This window comes from Trachypithecus francoisi, unplaced genomic scaffold (assembly GCF_009764315.1).
Source record: "Trachypithecus francoisi isolate TF-2019V2 unplaced genomic scaffold, Tfra_2.0 Lachesis_group9, whole genome shotgun sequence".
NCBI lineage: Eukaryota > Metazoa > Chordata > Mammalia > Primates > Cercopithecidae > Trachypithecus > Trachypithecus francoisi.
The window spans coordinates 59,321,388-59,340,661 of NW_022681474.1; the positions used below are offsets into that span (position 1 = coordinate 59,321,388).

At 39.9% G+C, this 19,274-nt stretch overlaps 1 protein-coding gene and 1 pseudogene across 3 annotated transcripts in view; both read left to right on the forward strand.

Annotated features, from left to right (window-relative positions):
• Window positions 1-19,274, forward strand: part of ZNF248 (zinc finger protein 248) — a 78,361-nt gene that overhangs the window by 32,547 nt on the left and 26,540 nt on the right. The gene's annotated exons all lie outside the window — the stretch shown is intronic.
• LOC117081955 lies at window positions 6,165-8,806 on the forward strand (annotated as a pseudogene).

Here is a 19,274-nt window from a genome sequence, read left to right on the forward strand (position 1 = left end):
ATCAAAATAGGAAAAGTTGTCAGATACAAGGTTTGATTTTAGATAGGATGGAGAGGAAAAGACCTCACTGAGCAGGCTACATTGAGGGAGGAGTGATGTGGATAGTATCTTGAAGAATAGTGTGTTCACATGTGTGTATCTAACACATGCATGTAAACCAACAACTTAAGATTCTGTTTTATGAGATCCTTACCCTAATTACCTGTAATGTACTTTGTTGATATTTTCTCTTATACTGCATTCTATTAAAAGAAATACTTTTTCCCATATACTAAACTGATCTCACAATCAACAGTTTATCCCCCAGTGCACTCATGTTTAAACCAGGATGAGAATTGCTGGGTCATAGATCTGTGATTTCTGAAATGACTAATCACTCCCAGTGCCTGGAAATAGTTTTCTGATAAACTCCTAAGAGCCTGTTTTTGGAATTGGGCTTACTTTCTGTCTTGAAATTGCCTTCCTCTGGTCTAGTGGGTCCTGTCACTTCACACCCTACCTGTATTTAGCAGGGAAATGTGGAACTATTGCTTCTGGTAGGGTTCAGCCCATGGGTATCCTTGATGCCTTCAACCCCTACCCCTGTTTGCTGCTGGCAACCAGAGACTGTGGCTGTGACTGCCCTGGATCCTTTCATCATATCTCTCCTTTTCTGAGGAAGACTTACCTATTCTCCTTCCTGTTTTTCCACTGAGTCTTCATCTGTCACCCAGTGACAGGACACTGCACGCTCAACCTCCTCCCTTTGAGGAACTCCAACTCCCTTTTCCCAACCTACCTCTCTTCTCAGATCTTGCATTCCCAGACTTCTCTTTCAGACAACAAAAAACCAATGTCTTCTCTTAGACAGCAGTTATGAAGAGCAAGGTCTCAGATACTTTGGGAGGTGAGAACTGATGACTAATATGAAGCTATGCCATGTTTGGAGTCCATACTTTGGTATGGCCAATGCTGTCTGTTATTGGTTTCTTTATCTACAGAATGGGGGTAGTTATCCTCTCTACAAAAGTGGGCCTTAACCGTAAGCTTGCTTTCAGTAACAGCCAAAAATTCTCCCTTTACCGATCCCCTAAAGGAAGCTCAGGACCTCAGAAAAGAAGACAGGAGTTCAGAATTTCTTCAACTCAGACCCCTTGTAAAGGCTTATCCTATTCTTGTGGATCTCTGATAACATCCCTTAAAACAGAAAACGAACTTGGAGAAACTTGGCAGCCCTGACTGGTGCCCATGACATAGTGGGACTTCCTTAACTTTCTCAGGCCTAGATTCCCCTGTGCTGATGTCCGCACCAGTTGCCGATATTGGGAGAATAAATATTTTTTGGAATTTGACAGATGAGTTCTCTTCAACCCACCTCACTCATATATTGGTTCACTTCCCTAAAGTAACTTGGTTTTTAGTTCTGTCTGGGCCTTTTTCCATGCACTGTAACTAATAAATATGTGCCTGTAGAGAATTTATAACATACTGGAGTTTTATGGACATTTGAGTATTAAAAATCAAGAAATATGGTCAGACTATTAATCAAATGCTAGAATACATACATGACTGGAGAGTTGTAAGTTGTATTTTTAATTGCTTCTAAAGAGAAATAGTATCAGCTCAGCCACAGGAAATTAACCTTAGATGAATTGATACTACTATTATGTATGGTTTTTAGGTTTCTCAGATGATTTGGTGATTTGTACACATATTATTGTTACGTTATTACAGTTAAATATATTTTAAAGTTCCTATAGAAATGTTGCCTAAGTTTTCAAACTGGTAATGTTAGTGGTAGTGATGAAAAACATACCTGAACATCAATAACTTTAGAAGAGCAGTCAGATGCTATCAAAGGCTGTGAAGAACTTTAACCATGAAACAACATGGAGTTAGTTTAGTAGGTCATGATGAGGAAATAATACTCAGAAAATAGACATTAAAATCACTGACATGACTTTATCACAAAAGTCATAGGGTTACACTCTCTGAAAATACGTTTTTCCACTTATTTATATGAGAAAATTAGTGGGGAAAATAGTACTTTCTGTTATGTGTGTTAGTTTTGTCAGGGGCTTTTGGTTTATTTTGACTTCTTATATTTCAGTGTCCTTTTAGGATACACACACACACACACAATGGAAGTATAATGTATATGGTGAACTCATTTACAGTACATAACAGTTTTCCATGTTAGTTTTCCTACCCTTACCTCACCATTTTTAACAACTTAAAATTTCTCAACAATCATTTATCTATAATATTTTATCTACACCCTACCAATGGCTCACTTTTAGTTAGTTTCCCTTATTTTTACTCTTACAAATGAACATTATGGAGGTATACCTTTGAGCATATACCTTTCTACGCTTGTCCAAGTCTTTTCTCTCTCTCCCTTTTTTTTCTCCCAGTTGCACAACCACCAAGTCGTCTTCAAATTAATTTCTCAGAGTCTACTCTCTGGGTAATAGGGGTTCTAATGAAACTGACTCCAGGAAGTCTGTATGGATTTCATTCCCATTCAAAGTTTGGAAATGTGACAGCTGGGTGGGGTGACTAATGCCTGTAATCCCAGCACTTTGGGAGGCCAAGGTGGGAAGAATGCTTGAGCCTAGGAGTTCAACACCAGCCTGGGCAATATGGTGAAACCCTTTCTCTACAGAAAATACAAAAATTAGCCGGGCATGGTGGTGCACACTCTATAATCTGAGTTACTTGGGAGGCTGCGGTGGGAGAATCACCTAAGCCTGGGAAGTTTAGGCTGCAGTGAGCTGTGATTGTGTCATTGCACTCTAGCCTAGGTGACAGAGTAAGTCCCTGTCTCAAAAACAAAAGAAAAAGTTCGGAAATGGGGGCCCACCATTGCTACAGTGGGTGCTGTTCTTTTTTGTTGTTGTTAAAAAATTCCAACCTTACTAATATAATATGATAAAATAGTTCTTAAACATTTTAATTTCTAAATTTTCTACAGACATCGAAATTTAAAAATATTGATTACCCCTCACTTTCTTAATGTTGGCCTATATCAGTAGGCTCACTTTAACTGAGGTGCTCATCATTTTGTAATAGCTAGTCATGGAAGATTATTAAGATATTTTCTTGGCTTATGTACTCTCACCAATCTAAGTACATAGTTTGTCTTTTTACAGGAACAATGGAAACTTGTTTTTTTCACCTTATGAATAACATATCAACAGGATAGTCTTTCTCATTTCTGGGAGGTATACTTTAAATTTTGTCTATGGGAATATATCTATTTTTTAAGTTTTCAAATTACTTCAAGCTTTTAAGTAATTTTGGCTGGGTGCAGTGGCTTACGCCTGTAATCCCAACATTTTGGGAGGCCAAGGCAGGCAGATCACGAGGTCAGGAGATCAAGACCATCCTGGTATCACGGTGAAACCCTGTCTCGACTTAAAAAAAAAAAAAAAAAAAAAATTAGCTGAACGTGGTGGTGGGTGCCTATGGTCCTAGCTACTCGGGAGGCTGAGGCAGGAGAATGGTGTGAACCTGGGAGGTGGAACTTGCAGTGAGCCAAGATCGTGCCACTGCACTTCAGCCTGGGCAACAGAGTGAGACTTCATCTCAAACAAAACAAAACTTTTAAGTAATTTTTTCCTTCTGCAATTGGTACGCAATCTTAACATTAAGATTAGAAATGCTCATTATAATTTTTAAACGCTTTGGTAGTTTAAATTTTATATTCGGTGTGAAGTATATTTATTTTGTGAGGTAAACATTTACACGTACCATGTGATCTACAGAGAGAACCACTTACCCCAACACCATTTATTAAATAGGCCTATTTCTCTCTGCTTTGAAATGTCATTGTGATGGTTAATTTTATATGTCAACTTGACTGGGTCATGGAGTGCCCAGTTAACATTCTTCTGGGTATATCTGTGAGGGAGTATTGGATGATATTAACATTTAAATCAGTAGACTAAGTGAAGCAGATGAGCGTGGGTGGGACTCATCCAATTGATTGAAGGCCTGAATAGAACAAAAGTGCCAACACCCCTGAGTGAGAATTCCCACCAGTGACCTTCAAACTGGACATCAGCTTTTTCTTGCCTTTAGACTCAATTGAAACATTAGCTTTTCCTGGGTCTTGAGCCTTCAGATTGGAATAATACTCTCAGTCCTCCTGGGCCTTGAGTTTGCTAACTCAACCTGCAGATCTTGGGACTTGCTAGCCTCCATAATCAGGTGAGCCAATTCCTTATCATAAAGCTCTTTCTATATGTACATCTTCTTATTGGTTACATTTTTCTGGAAAACTGACATAGCCACCATTATCACATACTGAATTCTTACATGATCTTAGGCCTTTACATATTTATTTATTTATTTATTTATTTATTTATTTATTTATTTTTTGAGACGGAGTCTTGCTCTGTCGCCGGGGGCTGGAGTGCAGTGGCCGGATCTCAGCTCACTGCAAGCTCCGCCTCCCGGGTTCACGCCATTCTCCTGCCTCAGCCTCCCGAGTAGCTGGGACTACAGACGCCCGCCACCTCGCCCGGCTAGTTTTTTGTATTTTTTAGTAGAGACGGGGTTTCACAGTGTTCGCCAGGATGGTCTCGATCTCCTGACCTCGTGATCCGCCCGTCTCGGCCTCCCAAAGTGCTGGGATTACAGGCTTGAGCCACCGCGCCCGGCCTACATATTTTTTTTTTTCAGACTCTAAAATACTTAGTTTATTCTAGCCATTAAAGATGCATCTTTGCCCCAGTGCAGTGGCTCACGCCTGTAATCCTAGCAATTTGGGGGGCCGAGGTGGGTGGATCACCTGAGGTCAGGAGTTCGAAACCAACCTGGCCAACATGATGAAACCTCTACTAAAAATACAAAAATTAGCCAGGTGTGGTGGCACGTGCCTGTAGTCTTAGCTACTCGGGAGGCTAAGACACAAGAATCGCTTGAACCCAGGAGATGGAGGTTGCAGTGAGCTGAGATCATGCCACTGCACTCCAACCTGGGCGACAGAGCGAGACTGTCTCAAAAAACAACCAAAAAAAAAAAAGACATCTCTAGTTAAGCTTTAGTCTGTATCTTCACAAAATTCTCGACCCCCCTCATTATTTCACATAAAATTTACATTTGTTCTAGCAGCAGTACAAAAGATTTGAAAATACAGAACGTTGTTGAGAATTTGTTTGGAATGTTGTGACATAATATGCCTAACTTTTTTTGTTCAAAAAATGATTAGTTCCTGTTACTTACTTTTTGTTTTGTTTTTTTGTTTTTTGTGTTTTTGAGACAGTCTCGCTCTGTCACCAGGCTGGAGTGCAGTGGCGTGATCTTGGATCACTGCAACCTCCGCCTCGGGTTCAAGTGATTCTTCTGCCTCAGCCTCCTGAGTAGCTGGGACTACAGGCACGCGCCACCATGCCCAGCTAATTTTTGTATTTTTAGTAGAGACCGGGCTTTACTATGTTGGCCAAGATGGTCTTGATCCCTTGACTTTGTGATTAGCCTACCTCGGCCTCCCAAAGTGCTGGGATTATAGGTGTGAGCCACTGCGCCCGGCCACTATTTGCATTTTTTAAGATGTCATTCAATAAACTTATAGTTTCCTTTACATAGCCTGCACATTTAATTCTATATGTTTTTTAGAACATGTAAACATCTTGACCAAGTTTTATAGTTACCTTCACATAGACCACACATTTATTTAATTCTAGATATTTTTTAGCACATGAAACATCCTGATCAAGCTTGTCTAACCTGTGGCCCATGGGCTTCATGTTGCCCAGGATGGCTTTGAATGCAGCCCAGCACAAATTTGTAAACTTTCTTGAAACATCATGTGTAGGGAGACCCCCTGAAACTATTGCTACGGAATAAAAGATGAAATGCTTCTTATTATTGTAAATTCAAAATTGCATGCAGGATTGTGTAAAGACAATGCCAAGTTGGACTGTCAGAATGAGCCAACAGCACTTGATGTGCTTCCCCCTGCAGATAGCCTATGAATGGACGTTCAGTCAGGGAGGTTTCACATCACCAAGATTCCTATCCCAGAAAAGCAGATGTTCATAGCTTTGGGGATGGAACGCGACCCTCGTGGAGAACCTATAAACAGGCGCATGGGGGGCGTCTGTCCATATGGATAAGATAGGGCTATAAACGAAACAAAAGACGAAATGAAGGAGAGTACATCAGATATAACGAAAGGGACCATTTAATAGTGAGTCTTCCAACCAGAGCTTGTGCAGTGTGGGATCCTTGAGTGATAAAGAAGTAGAGACTCCCGAGAAAAAGCAGAATGACCAGTGAAAGCTGAAAAGAAAAGCTGAACCATATGAAACTAGCCAAGGGAAAGGCACTGCTAGGGTACATAAAATTAGTGATAACTTTGAGTTTGCTGGGGGAAGCGGGCCAGTAACCGCCCTGACAGCAGTGTTCCACCAGTTGCACAATTCTCACCGCAACATTCCTTATCCAATCCCTTACTGCAATTAGTAGAACAGCCCCTCTGTGGTTTAGATGGCAGCGCTGCAAAGGAGGCGATGAAGGAGCAGTCTGCTCTGCCAACAGTCTCATGTCAGCAATGATAACAAAACCTCGACTTGACACAGAGCAGCTGGCACAAAGGGGAGCTGGCCTCTGCTTCACTTCTGTTTCAGCTCAGCAAAACAGTCCCTCATCTATGGGATCTGGCAACACAGAGCATTCCTGCAGCTCCCAAAAACAGATCTCCATCTGGCACAGACAGACCCAGTCCGACCTCACAATAGAAAAAATATCTGCACTAGAAAACAGTAAGAATTCTGACTTAAGAAGGAGGGAAGAATAGATGATTTATTAAGAGCCAACTGTGATTTGACACAGCAGATTGATGAACAGCAAAAGATGCTACAGAGATACAAGGAAGATTAAATAGATGTGTGACAATGAGCAAGAAAGTCCTTATAGAAAAGTCAAAAAGAGAAGATGGAATGTAGAGATAAGAGCATGCAAGACCGCTTGAGGTTGGACCACTTTTCTACTGTCTGACAAGGGACCTCTTTTACTGAACAGTGGACAGATGGTTATGCTTTTCAGAATCTTATCAAGCAACAGGAAAGGATAAATTCACAGAGGGAAGAGATAGACAATGGAAAATGTTAGCAAAGCAGAAACCTCTTGCAATGAGTCAGGACCCTCCTGCAACCAGTGAGCAGAAACAGCGGAAAAGCAGGACTAGTGGAGCTGAAAATGAAACCTTAACATTAGCAAAATACCATGAACAAGAAGAAATCTTCAAACTCAGGTTAGGTCATCTTAAAAAGGAGGAAGCAGAGATCCAAGCAGAGCTGGAAACGCTAGAAAGGGTTAGAAATCTATATATCAGGGAACTAAAAAGGATACATAATGAAAATAACTCACAATTTAAATATCACCCAACACTAAATGACAGATATTTGTTGTTACATCTTTTGGGTAGAGAAGGTTTCAGTGAAGTTTACAAGGCATTTGAACTGACAGAGCCAAGATACATAGCTGTAAAAATTCACCAGTTAAATAAAAACTGGAGAGGAGAAAAAGAAGAATTACCACAAGCATGCATGTAGGGAATACCGGATTCATAAAGAACTGGATCATCCCAGAATAATTAAGCTGTATGATTACTTTTCTCTGGATACTGATTCGTTTTGTACAGTGTTAGAATACTGTGAGGGGAATGATCTGAACTTCTATCTGAAACAGCACAAATTAATGTCAGAGAAAGAGGCCCAGTCCATTATCATGCAGATTGTGAATGCTTTAAAGTACTTAAATAAAAGAAAACTTCCCATCATACACTGTGACCTCAAACCAGGGAATATTCTTTTAGTAAATGGTACAGCATGTGGAGAGAGAAAAATTACAGAGCTTGGTCTTTTGAAGATCATGGGTGATAGCTACAATTCAGTGGGTGGCATGGAGCTAACATCACAAGGTGCTGGTACTTATTGCCATTTACCACCAGAGTGTTTTGTGGTTGAGAAAGAACCACCAAAGATCTCAAAGGTGATGTGTGGTTGGTGGGTGTGATCTTCTATCAGGGTTTTTCTGGAGGGAAGCCTTTTGGCCATAACCAGTCTCAGCAAGACATCCTACAAGAGAATACTATTTGTAAAGCTGCTGAAGTGGAGTTCCCACCAAAACGAGTAGTAACACTTGAAGCAAAGGCGTTTATTCCACAATGCTTGGCCTACCGAAAAGAGGACCACATTGATGCCCAGCAACTGGCCTGTGACCCCCTACTTGCTGCATCGTATCTGAAAATTGGTCTCTGTGAGTAGCCCCACTGGAGCTGCTATTGCATCAACCTTTGGGGCGTCCAATAGCAGTTCTTTGAATTGAGACCGACTCCAAGGTCACAAACTGTTCAACACACACAAAGTGGACAAATGGCATTTAGCAGCAGGTTTGGAACATAGCAAACCTGCTATGTTGAATGGATCTGAGGAAACCTGAACCAGGTGCTTATTTTCTTGCTTTTTTCCCATCCATTGAGCATGACAGCATGAATTCTCTTTAAGAAGACACCATGGGCAGCTCCGGCCAGGCCTGGTAGGAAAAGGCCCTGCCCAAGGTTCTGGTGTCAGTGGCCACTGTGTGTGTGGCTACTCTGACTGAGGAAAAAATTAAAAAGAAAAACTGGTTCCGTGTACTGTGAACTTGAAAACATGCAGACTCAGGGGGGTCCCTGATACAGTGCTTCAGATGAAGAATGTGGACTTGAAAATACAGACTAGATGACTGGGTGCGGTGGCTCATGCCTGTAATCCCAGCACTTTGGGAGGCTGAGGCAAGCGGGTCACAAGGTCAGGAGATCGAGACCATCCTGGCTAACACGGTGAAACCCCGTCTGTACTAAAAATACAAAAAAATTAGCCAGGCGTGGTGGTGGGCGCCTATAGTCCCAGCTACTCAGGAGGCTGAGGCAGGAGAATGGCGTGAACCCAAGAGGCAGAGCTTGCAGCGAGCCGAGATCACGCCACTGCACTCCAGCCTGGGCAACAGAGCGAGACTCTGTCTCAAAAAAAAAAAAAAAATACACACTAGGCTAGTCTAGTTCTTTTCTTTTAATAAAGTTTAGATAACATCTTCTGAAAAGCTTGTAGCACAAAGGCTTAGCTGCAGATGGTGTTTGACTTTGGAGGAAAAAAAATGCTGTTGCCTGTTAAAGGCACTAGAGTTAGTGTTTTATCCCTAAATAATTGCAATTTTTAAAAACATACAGATTCCCTCACGCCTTTTTTTATTTTTGAAAGAATACATTTGGTTGTAAAGTGAAACCCATATTAGCAAGTACGTGGCAATGTTCATTCCAATCAGATGCAGCTTTCTCCTCCGTCTGGTCTCCTGTTTGCAATTGCTTCCCTCGTCTCAGTAGGGAAAAAATGAGTGGGAGTACTGAGATGTGTGAGTTTTTGCCATTGGACAAAGAATGAGGTTAGAAGACTGCAACTTGGAGTCTGTCTAGGTTTTCAACTGTTTCTTCACAATTTGAACACTTGATGGTGGTCCCTTTTAATTTATTTGAAGTGCTATTTTTTTAAAAAAATAAAGGTTCATCCATGCAAAAAAAGAAAAGAAAAGAAAATCATATAGGTCTTTGAAAGTGGTTCTTAGGGAATACAGCAACTAAGCACTACTTATTCAAGAAAATCTAAAAGTCATTAGGAACAGTGAGAATCTGTAGTATTTGAACCACAACCAGTGCCCTCCCGTCTTCCTCCCAGGTCAATATGACAAACTCTAGGTGGGTGCAGCCAAGAAAACAGCTCCCTTGCCTCCCAGCTCCCATTTTAGGGCAGTGGCATCTACATGGGAGGGGCAGACTGCTAGTGTTTCTCATACATCTCCTATAAGTTGTTTAAGAGGCTAAATTGCAGGTCAGTACAGCTGAGGAGAATTCCAGGACTCCCTTCCACCCAGACCCCATTCACTTGACACAGGCTCTATCTCAGGCATGGTGTCCTGAGAATACAGGGGTCCAGTTACCCTTACTTTGACTCAGTAGGGTGGAGGTTCCAAGGTTCCAAGACCATCACCTTCCTACCCTCTCTACCCAGCACCCTTCTCCTAAAACATGGATGCTAGAAATAATCATTCCACTCTCTCCACCGTAGCCTCTGGGGCATGGCTCAGAGATTTCACCGAGTGGGGAAAACAATTCGTAAAATCAAGAGGTCAAAAGCTCTGCTAATGAACTGATGTTATTTGAATGAGTGTACAGGAAAGGTCAAATCTAAGGGCACTCAAAAACAAGATTTTGATGGAAAATAAGAAGCTGACAGCTTCAGTGAGAGATCCAAGCTAAACACAGGCCGCATATTTACCAGAGGTGAACCAAGGAAAGAGATGACTAATCATAGGCCCCCGTGGTGTCAGAACAAACCTCCAATACTGACCTCAAAGGCTGTTCCTGTAGGAAGGCTTGTGTAGCAAATTGTGGTTACATGTGGTTAATTTTAGCTTTGAACATGGTAGTGGCTACACATCACCCACCCCCAGCAGCTTTGTATGTGTTCCTGAAGCAGCTTGCAGAAGCCAGGATAGGCATTAAGGTCCTGTTCTCCAAATATTGGGGAACCATGCTTTAGTCACTGATTGCTCCTTCTGATCATGGAGGTGCAGACATGGAGGTATAAACACAGAGGTGAGCAGCTATTGCAACTCAGTGCCACTGTTGCAAGCCCTTGCACTTATTCACTGGAGAGATGCTCTTTTGATTTAATGAATTGCTTTTCCCCTGCCCCTCATCCCCACCTCCTTGGCAAAATGTCTGAGCCACGCCCAGAGCCTAGGGTGGAGAAAGTGAAATGGTTCTTTCTAGTGCCCATGTTTTAGATGAAGTGAATTCCTGGGGATTTAAAGACTTGGTGCTTTTCCCCTTCATTTCTCTCTCTCTCTCTCTCTTTTTTTTTTCCATTTTGGGAACCAGAAATGTAAGGACTGAGACCTTTGGCAACCACATATATGGAAGAATTTAGACAGTTGCCATGCATGCCCATGACAAGGTCCAGGCTTAGAAACGAACTCAGAAGAGCTTAAGTTTACATCTCAGGCTAATCTTTAGTATGCAGACACCCTGTAACTATTTTTTTAAACTAAATGAATGAGAACAAAAAGCCTAGCAGAATCTGATCTCCAGAGATACCACATCATAAATTTCAAATGTCCAGTTTTCAACAACAACAAAAAAATCACAAGGTGAATAAAGAAACAAAGTATGACTAATTGAAAGCAAAAAAGAAAAGAAACTGCCCCTGAAAAAGACCAGACTGTGGGTTTACCAGACAAATTAAAAACACTGTCTTAAAGATGTTTAAAGAGCTAAAAGATGATGTGGACAGTCAAGAAAACTATAAACAAAATGGAAACATCAATAAATATAGAGAAAACAAATTCTGGAGCTGAAAAGTACAACAAATTTGCTAGAGGGATTTAAAAGCATATTTGAGCAAGCAGAAGAATGAGTGAATTTGAAGATAGGGTCATTGAAATCAAATTTAAGGAACAGAAACAAAAAGGCCGAAGCTGGGCGTGGTGGCTTATGACTATAATCCCAGCACTTTGGGAAGCTGAGGCAGGCAGATCACCTGAGGTTAGGAGTTTGAGACTAGCCTGGCCAACATGGTGAAACTCTGTCTCTACTAAAAATACAAAAATTAGCCATGCGTGGTGGCGTGTGTCTGTAATCCCAGCTCTTTGGGAGGCTGAGGCAGGAGAATCACTTGAACTCAGGAGGCGGAGGTTGTAGTGAGCCAAGATCACGCCACTATACTCCAGCCTGGGGAACAGACCGAGACTCTGTCTCAAAAAAAAAGTCTGAAAAAAAAAAAAATGAACAAAGCCTAAGAGACGTATGGGACACCATCAAGTGGATGAATATATGCATTGTTCGGAGTGCCAGATAGAGAAAGCGTAGAGATAATTTGGAGAAATAATTGGTGAAACATTATAAAATTTGATGAAATATATGAATATAAACCTAGAAGAAACACAATAAACTTCAAGTAATATAAAATTAAAGAGGCCCACACTGAGGCACATTATAATCAAACTGTCAAAGGCCAAAGACAAAGTTTTAGAGCAGCAAGAAAGAAGCAGCATATACATAACATACATACATACACTCTATCCTCAATAAAGTTATTAGCAGATTTCTTATCAGATCTTGGAGACCAGAAGGCAGTGGGTTGAAATGTTCAAAATGCTGAAGGGAAAAAAAAAATCTGTCAGCAAACAATTCTGTATTTGGTAAAGTTTTCCGTCAAAAGTGAGGCTGAAATTAAGACATTCCTGGATAAACAAAAGCTGATGGAGTTTGATAGCAGTAGACCTGCCCTGCAAGAAAGCTAAAAAGAGTCCTTCAGGTTGAACTGAAAGGGCACTAGACAGAAACTAATGCCATAAAAGAAATGAAGATATCTGATAAAGGGAAATGCACAGGCAGTTGTAATACAAAGATGTATTACTGTAACTTTGGTTGGTAATTCCACTTTTTGATTTTTACATGATTTGAGAGACTAATGCATAAAAAGGTTTTGTGTCTCTGGACACAATGTATAACAAAGTCATTTTGTGACATCAGTAATTTAAAAAGTGGTGGGGACAGCGCTATGTAGGAGCCAAGTTTTTTTTTTTTTATGTTATTGAGGTTAAGCTAGTATAAATTTAATTTATAGTGTTATGACTTTAGGATGTTAAATGTAACAAAGAAAACAGCTATAAAGAATACACACAAAAAGAAATGAGAAGGGAATTAAAATATTTAGTACCAAAAATCTACTAAAAAGAAAATAACTGTAATTCAGGAAATGAGGGGAAAAAATGCTGTAAGACATAGAAAACAAAAGCACAATGATAGATGTAGATCCTTCATTTTTGGTAATTACTTTAAAGTAAATGGCTTACATGCTTCAATCAAAAGAGAGATTGGCAGAATGGATTAAATAAAACCAAATGTGATTGAACAGTACTGTCTACAAGAGACACAGGTTCTGATCTGTGTCCAAAGACACTAATGAGTTAAAAGTGAAAGAATGAGAAAAGATATCCCATGCAAGTTGTAAAAAGAGCAGGAGTGAGTACAGTTGCTTCTTGAACAATTGGTGGTGGGTTAGGGGCACTGACCCCCAACACAGAAATACACAAACACATGCACATGCACATAACTTTGGCCTCCCCCAAAATGTAACTGCTAGTGGCCTACTATTGACCAGAAGACTTACCAATAACATAAATGGCTAATTAACATGTATTATATATATGTATTATATACTGTATTCTTACAATAAAGTAAGCTAAAGAAGATATTAAGAAAATCGTAAGGAAGATAAAAATATGTTTATTTATTAAGTGCAAGTGGATCATCATTAAGGTCCTCATCCTCATTATCTTCACATTGAATAGGCCTATGAGGAGGAGGGAGAGGAGGAGTCAGTGTTGCTGTCTCAGGGGTGGCAGAGGCAGAAGAAGTGGTGAAGATGGAAGGGAGGCAGGAGAGGCAAGCATACCTGGTATAACTTTCCAGAACTACATCATAATTTCTCTCTGACGTTTTTTTCTTTTCTAAAAAGGTATCTATACAGTAACATTCCTATTGTTTTCTTTAATTTCAGCACCTGTATTACAAAAGGGTCTATGTCATAAAAGAAGTTAAAAGCAGTCTTGAATAATTGGAAACCTTCTGCCAGATTATCTAATAGCAGTTTGTTTTATGACATTGTTACTTGTACGTCTTCTATGTCTTATGCCTCATGGTCAGGCTTTGGAAGTGCTCGTCTCTATCAAGTCATCTTCTGTTAATTCCTCTGGTGTGATGTCTATTAGATCTTGAATTTCTCCAAGATCCATATATTGAAATCTTTACTCTCCTGCTTCCACCATCTTTTTTTTTTTCTTTCTTTCTTTCTTTTTCACCATATCCAGGATCTCTTCTATGATTTCCTTGATTGGCTCTGTCATAAATTCTGTGAAGTCATGTACAACATCGGATATAGTTTTCTCCAGAAGGAATTTATTGTTTTGGGGTCAATGGCTTCTATGGCTTTTTCTTTGACAGTCATGCCATCTTCAGTGCCAGTGGTGTCATGTTTCCAGTCTTTCATGATGTTCTCTCAAGGTTCTCTTCCATAGCATTAACCACCCTTTCCTTGGAGTACCATTGTAATGGGCCTTAAAGTTCCTTATGCCCTCCTCATCTAGAGGCTGAATTAGAGACACTGGGGGCACATAGACCACTTTGATGTCTTCGGTGTTGAACTGATGGGGTTCTGGGTGGCTAGGGGCATGCTCAATGTCAAAGGAGCTTCAGAAGGCAGTCCCTTACTAGAAAGGTATATCCTGACTTCAGGGACAAAGCATGGATGAAACCAATCCGGAAAAATGGTTCTCACTGTGCAGGCCTTTGTATTGTGCAACCAAAAGACTAGAAGCTGATGTTTATCTTTTCTCTTCAAGGCTGGGTGTTAGCAGTTTTATAGAAAAGGGCAGACCTAATCATAAAGCCAGCTGCATTTGCACCAAAGTAGAGTTAGCCTTTCCCTTCCTGCCTTTAATCTTGGTGTTCATTTCTCTTCCTTAGTATAACAAATGTCCCTTGTGGCACTTTTTTTTTTTTTTTTCCCCAAAGACACTTTTGTCTACATTAAAGACCTGTTCAAGGAGATATCTTTCCTCCTCAATGATTTTCTTTCTTCCTTTTTTTGAGACAGGGTTTTGCTCTGTCACCCAGGCTGGAGTGCAGTGGAGTGGTCATGGCTTACTGCAGACTTGACCTCCTGGGGTCAATTGATCCTCTCACCCCAGCCCATCGAGTAGCTGGGACTAGAGGCATGTGCCACCATGCCTGGCTGATTTTTGTATTTTTTGTAGAGAGGGAGTTTTGCCATGTTGCCCAAGCTGGTCTTGAACTCCTGGGTTCAAGGAATCTGCTTGCCTTGACTTCCCAAAGTGCTGGGATTACAAATGTGAGCCACTGCGCCGAACCCTCAGTGATTTTCTTAATGGCATCTGGGACCTTGTCTGCTGCCTCTTGGTCAGCAGAAGCAGATTCTTCTGTTATTGTGACATTTTTATTTTTTATTGTTTACATTTTTGGGGACAAGGTCTCACTGTCACCCAGGCTGGAGTCCAGTGGCATGATCACAGCTTACTTGCAGCCTTGACCTCCCTGGCTCAAACAATCCTCCCACCTCAGCTTCCCAAGCAGCTAGGACTACAGGGTCATGCCACCACACCTGCGTTTTTTTTTTTTTTTGTAGAGACAGGGTTTTGCCATGTTGCCCAGATTGGTCTTGAACTCTTGGGCTCAAACAATCTGTCCACTTCTGCCTCCAAAGTGCTGGGATTACAAATGTGAGCCACTGCGCCGAACCCTCAGTGATTTTCTTAATGGCATCTGGGACCTTGTCTGCTGCCTCTTGGTCAGCAGAAGCAGATTCTTCTGTTATTGTGACATTTTTATTTTTTATTGTTTACATTTTTGGGGACAAGGTCTCACTGTCACCCAGGCTGGAGTCCAGTGGCATGATCACAGCTTACTTGCAGCCTTGACCTCCCTGGCTCAAACAATCCTCCCACCTCAGCTTCCCAAGCAGCTAGGACTACAGGGTCATGCCACCACACCTGCGTTTTTTTTTTTTTTTGTAGAGACAGGGTTTTGCCATGTTGCCCAGATTGGTCTTGAACTCTTGGGCTCAAACAATCTGTCCACTTCTGCCTCCCAAAGTGCTGGGATTACAGGCACGAGCCACTGCGCCCTGCCTAGAAATTTCTAACGCCAAACATCTTTCTAAAACTATCAAGCCATTCTTTGCTGGCTTTAAATTCTCCAGCTTTAAATCCTTCATGTTTTTGTTTGTTTGTTTGTTTGTTTTTGCTCCAAGTTGTCATATAACTTCACTATTTCTCAAATTGGATTAGAGTCTATAGGTATGCCTTATGGCAATCCTGAAGCCACATAAAAACTGCATTTTCAATATGAGATTACAAGGTATTTTGCTAAAAATGCAAAGTTTTTGCACCTGTGGCACAGCTGCAGTGACAGCTTCATAAATTTTCTTTTTCTACAGTGGTTCTTACACTGAATTCAATTATCTTGAAATAGTGGGTAACCACAGCTGCAGACCTCAATCTACAGTACATACTAAGCAATCCATCTTTTTCTTGTAATATCATGACTTTTCTCTGCATCTTGGGAGCACTTCCAGCATCACTAGTGGGTCCAATAGTATTATTCAGTATTTATGGAAATGCACTAAAAATGATGAAAAATATGTGAAAACTGTAAGAGATTACTTTTACTGTCATATGCAGTTTACTGGAGAAATGAACTGCTCACACAGAGATGATTAGCTTTACATTATATTTTAAGTGGATACTTCAGCTCACCACAATAGCAACAGGACTTGGCTGTGAAATTATTATAGTAGTATACTATATACTACAGGTAATTTTATGCAGTTATGATTTAATTCTACCTCTTCACGTCTGTTAACATTTCTCTTGACTGCTAATGGTACCATGTACAGTCTTTATTTGTGCATGTTTTATTAAATTTTAACTTTTTATAGGAAATTTGTATATTTCTGGATAGTAAATGATAAAATAGACTAGTATCTTCATATATTTTATACATTTATTTCATGCCTCTTTTGCTTAATTTTTTCACTGTTTCTAGGCCACATGGTTTATCTGCAAGTTTTTTTCAAATTGTCACAAATCTCCAAAAACTTTTCCAATATGTTGGAAAAACTCCATATATAATAGACCCATGCAGTTTAAACCCATGTTGTTCATGGGTCAACTGTATGTTAACCCATGACAAAGGAGGCCTTAAATCAAAAAGGTCACAAGAGATAAAGAAGGATATTGTATGTTAGTAAAAGTTCAATACAGCAAGAAGATACAGCAATAATGAACATTTATGCACTTAATAAGATAACATCAAAATAAATGAAGTGAAAATTGACAGAACTAAAGGGAAAAATAGACAGTTCTACTGTAATAGTTGGAAACATCATTTGTCATTCCAATAATGGATAGAACAGTGAGACAGAAGGTGGAAACACAGGACTTAAAAACACAATAAGCCAACTTGATTTAACAGACATCTAAATTAAATTATGTTTGCAGTTCAATCAAGGTTAAGGTTATTTTTAGGGCCTAACTGGCTTTGTCTGCTCTGGGATTATCCAGACCTGGTCTGCATTTAAAAATTGGCTTCAATATTCCCTTTTAGGATCAAGTAATACACAACATTATATCCAACAACAACTACTACAGAATACCTATTCTTCTCAAATGCACATTAGTTATTCTCCAGGGTAAACCATATGTTAGGTCACAAATTAAGTCTCAATAGATTTTAAAATATAGATATTATACAAAGTATATTCTATGACCACAACAGTATGAAGTTAGAAAATAATAAAAGGAAAACTGGAACATTTATAAATTTGTGGAAATAATTTAAATAATATACCTTTAAACAACCCATAAGTAAAAGAAAAAAAATCACAAGGGAAATTGAAAAATACTCAGAGATGACTGAAAACAGAAACAAAACATACAGAAACTTACGTGATGCAGCAAAAGTTGTGCTAAAGGGGATATTTATAGCTATAGGTGCTTGCATTTAAAAAGAAGAAAAATCTCAAATCAGTTATCTAACATTACATCTTAAGGACCCAGATAAAGAGCTAACTAAAGGCTGGGAGCGGTGGCTCATGCCTGTAATCCCAGCACTTTGGGAGGCTGAGGCGGGTGAATCACCTGAAGTCAGGAGTTCAAGACCAGCCTGGCCAACATGGTGAGACCCCTGTCTCTACTAAAAATACAAAAATTAGCCAGGCATGGTGGCGGGTGCCTATAATCTCAGCTACTTAGGAGCCTGAGGTGGGAGAATCAGTTGAACCTGTGAGGTGGAGGCTGCAGTGAGCCATGATCATGCCACTGCATTCCAGTCTCGGTGACAGAACTAGACTCCATCTCAAAAACAAACAAACAAAAAAACCTAAGCTCAACGGTTTCAGAAGGAAGGAAATAAGGGCAGAGACAAAAAACATTAAAGAATAGAAAAACAATAGAGAAAATCAATTAAACCAAGAATTGATTGTTTGAAAAGATCAACCAAATTGACAAACCCTTAGCTAACTAGACTAAGAAAATGACTTAAATTACTAAAATCAGAAATGAAGACAGGGATATAAATACTGATTCTACAGAAATAAAATATAAGAAAGTACTAAGAACAACTTACTACAACAAATTGGATAACATGGATTAAATGGCTCAATGTCTAGGAACACAATATCATTGACATAAGTCAATACTGACTCATGAAGAAATAGAAAATTATGTAAGTACATAATTAATAAGGAGACTGAATCAGTAATCAAAAAACTTTTGACAAAGAAATGCCCCAGACCTGATGCCTTCCTTGGTGAATTCTACCAAACATTTAAAGACCAACTAACATCAGTCTTTTTTAGACTCTTCCAAAAAATTAAAATGAAGGGAACATTTCCAAGTTTGTTCTATGAGGTTGGTGTTACTTTGATATCATAGCCATACACAGATACTATATGAAAATAAAACTGCACAGTAATATCCCTTATGAACACTAACACTTATGAACAGTAATATCCCTTATGAACAACAGTCTTCAACAAATACTACCAAACTGAACTCAGCACTATATTAAAAATATGTACCAGCTGGGCATGGTGGCTTCTGCTTGTAATCTCAGCATTTTGGGAGGCCAAGGCAAGTGGATCACTTGAGGCCGGGAGTTTGAGACCAGCCTGGCCAACATGGTGAAACTCCATCTCTAATAAAAATACAAAAAATTAGCCAGGTGTGGTGGGGTGTGCTTGTAATCCCAGCTTCTCAGGAGGCTGAGGCAGGGGAATTGCTTGAACCCAGGCAGTAGAGGTTGCAGTAAGCTGAGATCACATCATTGCACTCCACTCCAGCCTGGGCGACAGAGCGAGATTCTGTGTCAGAAAAAAACAAAGAAAAAAAAAGAAAAAAAGATTATATACCATGACCAAGCAAGATTTTTTCTGTTTATTTCTGTAATACAAGGATGGCTCAACATAGGAAAGCCAACTAATGTAATATATCACATTAATAGAATGGAGGGAAAAACATAATGTCAATTGATGAAGAGAGAAACCATTGACATATTTCAACATTCTTTCATGATAAGCAATGCACATGTGATAAATCAACACAGAAATAGAAGGAAACTACGTTAATGTAATAAAAACCATGTATTAAAAATACACAGCTAATGTCAT